The 6,760-nt window shown below is 41.5% G+C and overlaps 1 long non-coding RNA gene across 1 annotated transcript; it reads left to right on the forward strand.

The window, feature by feature from the left end:
* Positions 1–287: 287 nt before the first annotated feature.
* LOC136005713 (uncharacterized) lies at positions 288–6,439 on the forward strand. The gene is made up of 3 exons (XR_010608850.1): positions 288–353; positions 1,128–1,478; positions 5,913–6,439. It is a non-coding gene; the product is annotated as an uncharacterized LOC136005713 (long non-coding RNA).
* The last annotated feature ends 321 nt before the right edge of the window (positions 6,440–6,760 follow it).

Below are 6,760 nucleotides of genomic sequence, written 5' to 3' on the forward strand. Positions count from 1 at the left end.
TAGCTCTGCTTCTTGATAAGTTGCAAGTGACTGGACAAGCTTTTCCTGCACTATGTGCATTCACAAACATGGGCCTGTTGCAAGTTAAAACAAGTTACTGGATGCTTGTCATTCCTTAGTGGGCAAAAATTTTATACATCAATGAAATGAGGTGTAAACAATGCCAAAGGTAATAAATACAATTAAATGCTTCTCTGAGGTGATGGACAAATACTCTTTTTTTTTTAAGATACCTAAAGACCGTGACTGCAGTAAATCCTTTTGAAAGAATAGTTTGAAAATTAACATACAGATAATCACTGCTCAAGTTGGAAAACCAGCCCTCCAGTTCTGCCATGGACCCAGCAAAGCATGTAAGTTGGTGCTCAACTTTAAGCTGCTGCTGAACCAGGGCACTGATAGTGGTTTTCTTTTAGTTTGGGGAAGACACCTGCGTTGCTTTCTTTTTCTCTTTAATATGGAGCAAAAGTGCCTGGGTTAGATGTCCTTGTTAAACTCATATATAAACCTGAACAATAAACTAAATAAGAATAAATTATTTTGGCCAAAGCCTTTCTCTCCTTTAATTTAATGATCTGCTGAGCCATTCTTGAAGATAGGTTGAGGAAGTTGGGTCTGTTCAGCCTGGAGAAGAGAAGGCTGCATGGGGACCTCATAGCAGCCTTCCAGTACCTGAAGGGGGGCTATAGGGATGCTGGGGAGGGTCTCTTCATCAGGGGCTGTAGTGACAGGACAAGGGGTAACGGGTTAAAACTTAAACAGGGGAAGTTTAGATTGGATATAAGGAGGAAATTCTTTCCTGTTAGGGTGGTGAAGCACTGGAATCGGTTGCCCAGGGGGGTTGTGAGTGCTCCATCCCTGGCAGTGTTGAAGGCCAGGTTGGATGAAGCCTTGTGTGGGATGGTTTAGTGTGAGGTGTCCCTGCCTGTGGCAGGGGGGTTGGAACTAGATGATATTGAGGTCCTTTCCAACCCTAACTATTCTATGATTCTATGATTCTATTCTTGCTCTTTACTGTTCCATGTGTGCTGTGATGAAACCTACATTTCTTAACCACTCAATAAAAGCAAATGCTTATATAAAGTCTCCATTAAGATTTATAATGTCCTTAACTATTAATTTTCTAGCTTTTCAACGCTTGGTTTTGATAAAAGATGCACTACATAGCGATATGGAAGTGGTGGATTTGGTTCTATTTACACCCAGAAGCACAGCTTGAAAAGGAAAGCCAGGACCCTTCCTACTTTAGCCTACAGAAGAAAGTTTCCATGCTAAAACTCAAGGTGCTGCTTATGCTTACCTACTTATGGTTCTGCCATATGCTGTCACCCAGTGGAGGTCAGCGAAGCCTGCTCAGCTACCACGGCCTAGGACACCATCAGACTAAGACTTGTTATGGTGCAAGGACTAATAGATCTGCAATCTGAAGAGAATACTTCCAAGAGACTTCCCCTCGCCTCCTTCTCCTCACAGTCCAGGTACTGCTCCTCTACAGCTGGGAATTGATCTATTACACTGAGAGATCTGGGCGATGTCCCATTTACAATTGGACTTGATCATCTTAAGGGTCTTTTCCAACCTAAATGATTCTATGATTAGTACTGCCACCATCCTTAACTGTTCTTGCCTGTCACAACTCCTCCTTAAATATATATTTCTCACCCATTTTTAAATCAGAAATACTCAGGTCAGTGATTAAAGAAATATATGATGTGCATGTTTGTATTCTGATGAAATATTTGTTTTGTGACTAGCAGATAACTTTCAATTTCCGATGTCATGTTTAAGAGCAATTCAAACAAAAATAGCTAAACTAGTATAATAAGAAAAACTGGGTTATCAGTTTGCTTTCTGCTGGGCAAAGGAAAAAAAAACATGCTCCAGAGGTAAATTTTTCTAGGACAAGATAAGGGTGCCTAGATGTGATTCAAGAGTAGCAGATAATTAGACTACATACATGATAGAACAAAATGCAATGTACTAACTTTTAAAGTGCTTACAGCAAAGCCATTCTTGCTGTCCAGATTCACCATGAACAAATATTAGCACAGAAATTATTGCTTGATAATGTTGAAAGCAGCCAGTTCATTCCAGCTAAAAGACTAAGCTTAGCACATCATTCATTCACCCACTGTAAGAGGTGGTTCACTGGTATTCATCAGGATGAAGAAGATCTGCACCAAAGTGAGAAATATATTCAACTATATCTTCAGCTCTCAGGAACACCACCTCAGATACCAGCCACAACATGCATCATTATCAGGGTTTGGTGGCCAGCAAGTTCAGGAAAGTCAGAGGAATTTCAAGCAGTAAGCCCTTAGTGCAAATCTGTTGTTGGATCCCCCCCGACATTAATAGTGACCTCAGTAATCCAAGCAAAATTAAGCAGTGGCAGATCAAAGTCGTGCTGCTGTCTCCACTCTCTGAGCTCACCATTCAGATGCAAAGCGGCTCTCAAATAAAAGCCAGATGTTGAGCGGGCTCCATTTCCTGATTAGCTGAGATGTCACTTTGAAAGCCAGTCTGGTCCCAGTCCTGAAATTGAACCAGCCTTTCCAGTGGAACATCAAGGCAAATAAAAGGTGAAAAACTGGTGTTGGTGGTGATGAGGAGAGATTAGCTCTTAGAAAGTGGTCCTCTCACATGGATGGGATAAAATTACTGCAGGAAAAGCAGCTGTTTGTTCCTGCTGCATTACATCATCCTCTTTTAAAACAGGCAATCTGCAGAGCAGACATGAGCAATGTGTCTCATGGCTAATAACACTAAACACTAACATTGTCCCATAATAAAATACATTGCTTCTGGTTGGAGGTCAATGGCAGCCTTGATTCTAATCCTGCAAGGCTGATTTACCTGTACTTTCCCTCTGAGAACTAAGAACTTGAAAATGGTGATCAAACCTGGGGGGGGGGGGGGAAGGAAAGAAAAACATTCTTTAAAAGCTTTCTCTTTTTAATGTCTGTTTCTGAAAATAGTTTTGTTTAAGTTTGCAACATTTTGATTGTTCTTAAGATTTTTCTGTTTGCAGAAGTTTTAATATTCCAGAAAAAAAACCCAAACCAAACCAAACCAAACAAAACCTACACAACTTTAAAATCTGATATTTTGTTTTGATTTTGGCAAAAGTACCTTTCATTCCTATACAATTTAGTGTATGAATATCGAGGAAGTTAGCTCTCCTGACTTATAACCCTGTGTCTCTTGAAAAAAACATAAAACCAAAACCGTGATAAAATACATTTTAGTCTCTTTTGTCAGCTAAACTTCTCCTTCCCCATCACCACCTTATACAGGCAAAACTGCTTGAGTTCACCTGCAGTCAAGTTGGTTTAAGCAATGGAAAAGACATGTTTCCTGGTCAAGCACTTGATTTTAACACAGTCCTACTAACATCCACCTTGCACACTAACAGTTGGTGGGAGCCCAAGACACCCACTTCAGTTTTTGTCCAAGAAATGGCTGCTATTAAAAGTTACAAATTCAGGATTTGACTTAGATTTTTTAAAGCATGCAAACATTGTTTTGGATATGTAGCATCAGGTATGGGCAGTGTTTTTAATTTCCTACCTGTCCTGTCTTGAAGCAGAAGTACCCCTGAAAAATGGGTTTACCTGGGCCAAGACCCAGCCCTTGGATTTCAGCATTACTTGATTTCCTTGCATAGGACTCTTAGCAGGCTGAATAGATGTGCTCCTTATCTGAGAAAATGTACATTTCTGTTTGTCTGCTCCTTGCCCGCTGCTATCCTTTATGACATCCTATAGTAAAGTCTTAATTTGAATTTCAAGATTCATACTCACTTCCCTGGAAATTGCCTGGGCTGCAAAGAAGACATCATGAGGGGTGGCAAAACACTGTGCCTCCAATTTCAGGATCAACAGCACAAAAAAATGCCATTTGTTCTGCCAAAAAAAGTTTGTTTATAAATATTTTTGTTTGTAACTTGTAGGTACCATGAGAAGAAGCAGTCTTACTACTACTTATTTTCAGGTTTTGCTCCCCTGAATTATGTGAGCTCACTAACAATGACTGCAGATCTAATGACCTTTAATTTTTAAAGACCTAAATCCTTTAAAAGGTCTGGGATGAACCAAGCTCCAAGCTCCAAGTGTTACCAAGTGGTGAACATTAAATGCTATAATAACAGAAATCCTATGTCATTGGTTTTCATTGTTCTGATGGCTATTCACGAAAGCAGAATTTGCCCACTGTATTCTAAAGAAAGACAGCCTATGCAGAAAGCACGAAAACAAAACATCGTGTCCTTTCCTGGAAGGGAGAATACCACAATGGCAGAGAAGACTGCTTCCCCTAATGCCTTTTTTGAAACACTCCTTTTCTAAAAATGTTTCCTTTTTATCACATTATGTTTACAAATATGTAAAGGGTGGGTGTCAGGATGATGGAGCTAGGCTTTTTTCAGTGATATCCAGTGATAGGACAAGGGGCAATGGGTGTAAACTGGAGCATAGGAAGTTCCACGTTAACATCAGGAAGAACTTCTTTACTGTAAGAGTGACAGAGCACTGGAACAGGTTGCCCAGGGGGGTTGTGGAGTCTCCTACACTGGAGATATTCAAGGCCCGCCTGGACAAGTTCCTGTGTGATGTACTGTAGGTTACCCTGCTCTTGCAGGGGGGTTGGACTAGATGATCTTTTTAGGTCCCTTCCAACCCTTGGGATTCTGTGATTCTGTGATTCTGTCACTGTGCTCCCTGTCTCCATGTGACTCCTTACAGGGAAGGTTTGGCCATGCATTTGGGAAGGTGACATCTCCCAGTGTTCAGACTGGAAGAACTTTTCCTGTGGTTATGAAATGAAATATACCCCCTTCTCATTCCCATTTGCACAGAAAACCTTCATGGTCCAAAGGAGAAGTGAGCTCCTTCAAACTTTGCAGCAGTGATTTAGTGACCTACCAGCCAAACCACCAATAGCACTGGGAAAGGAGCATGGGGGAAGGGGAGGGGCATATCTCTAAGAGTGTTTCCTCATTTTCTTCCAGCAAGGAATAAGAATGCAATTTAAATGTATATAAGAAGGAAGGAAGGAAGGAAGGAAGGAAGGAAGGAAGGAAGGGAGGGAGGGAGGGAGGGAGGGAGGGAGGGAGGCAGTGGGGGAAGGGAGGAAGGGAGGATGTGAGGGAGAGAGGGAGGGAGGGAGGGAGGAAGGAAGGGAGGAAGGGAGGAAGGAAGGAAGGAAGGAAGGAAGGAAGGAAGGAAGGAAGGAAGGAAGGAAGGAAGGAAGGAAGGAAGGAAGGAAGGAAGGAAGGAAGGAAGGAAGGAAGGAAGGAAGGAAGGAAGGAAGGAAGGAAGGAAGGAAGGAAGGAAGGAAAGGAGGAAGGGTGAAGGGGAGGAGGGAGGGACCAGGTTATTTATAACTCATCTCTTTACATGTGTGCTTTTTCAAAATAGGTGGCAAATGACAGAACACAAGAGCCACATAGTGTCACAGTTTCTCATTTAGAATTATTTTAGCATCTGATACTAATAAAATCTTTGATAAACTGTGCCATAGTATGCCAAGGGTTGAACATGCAGTTGATTCAAAGCAGAAGCAGAAGCATGTAAGTTACCCCCAAAAACTTGTGAATCAGCAGAGAACTGCAGAAAGAATTGCAATTTTAATGCCTTTATGAATTTGTGCTTCACTAATAACAAAAATGAATACTTTTGTTGCTGGAATGACAACTGGATTAATGAAGTGCTATGAAAAAGATGAGAAATGGCATCATTGTGCACTAAAAAGTAAGGTGTGGTGTCATTGTCTCTTTATCGCTTTTCTCTCAGTATAAAAAGCAGTAGACCAATAGCCTCACTTTAACTTAATCTATTTAAATTTATAATTATTCAACTTGATTCTTTTTTATTCTATTTATATTTAACTTCTACTTTTTTTTTATTTTTTAGTTGTTTTCGGTATGGACTCTTGAAAGAAAGATATGAGGAACTAGAGTCCTGTTGCCAGAATCAAAATGGTGTGGGATGATTCAGCACACTCCCTCACTGACCCTGGGTCCAGCTTGCCCAGGAGGATCAGCACCGGTATATATAACTCTGGTCTCAGACCCCAGCATTGCCTAGCAGAAGAGAAGAGGAAACTCTCAAACTGCAGATACTTGCAGCCTCTGCTAAGGATGGTGATACCCGAAGCAGCATCAGGAGTGAATTTCAGCTTCAGTTGTAGCTTTGCTTTCTTTATGTTAGAATCATAGAACCATAGAATAGTTAGAGCTGGAAAGGACCTTAAGATCATCAAGCTCCAACCCCCTGCCATGGGCAGGGACACCTCACACTAAACCATGTCACCCAAGGCTCTGTCCAACCTGGGCTTTAACACTGCCAGGGATGGAGTGTTCACAACTTCCCTGGGCAACCCATTCCAGTGCCTCACCACCCTTACAGTAAAGAACTTTCTCCTTATATTCATTATAAACTTCCCCTGTTTAAGTTTTAACCCATTACCCCTTGTCCTGTCACTACAGTCCCTAATGAAGAGTCCCTCCCCAGCATCCCTATAGCCCCCCTTCAGATACTGGAAGGCTGCTATGAGGTCCCCATGCAGCCTTCTCTTCTCCAGGCTGAACAGCCCCAGCTTTCTCAGCCTGTTCTACTTCTTGATATTTAAAAAAAAAAAGAAAACCAACAACTAACCAACCAACCAAACGAAAAAAAGAAACCCACCCCAAAACCAAAACTGAGAATTCAAAGGGCAGCTTATTGATAGACATATCCATGATGCACATGCCACCTCTGGC

Source organism: Lathamus discolor, chromosome Z (assembly GCF_037157495.1).
Source record: "Lathamus discolor isolate bLatDis1 chromosome Z, bLatDis1.hap1, whole genome shotgun sequence".
Classification (NCBI taxonomy): domain Eukaryota; kingdom Metazoa; phylum Chordata; class Aves; order Psittaciformes; family Psittacidae; genus Lathamus; species Lathamus discolor.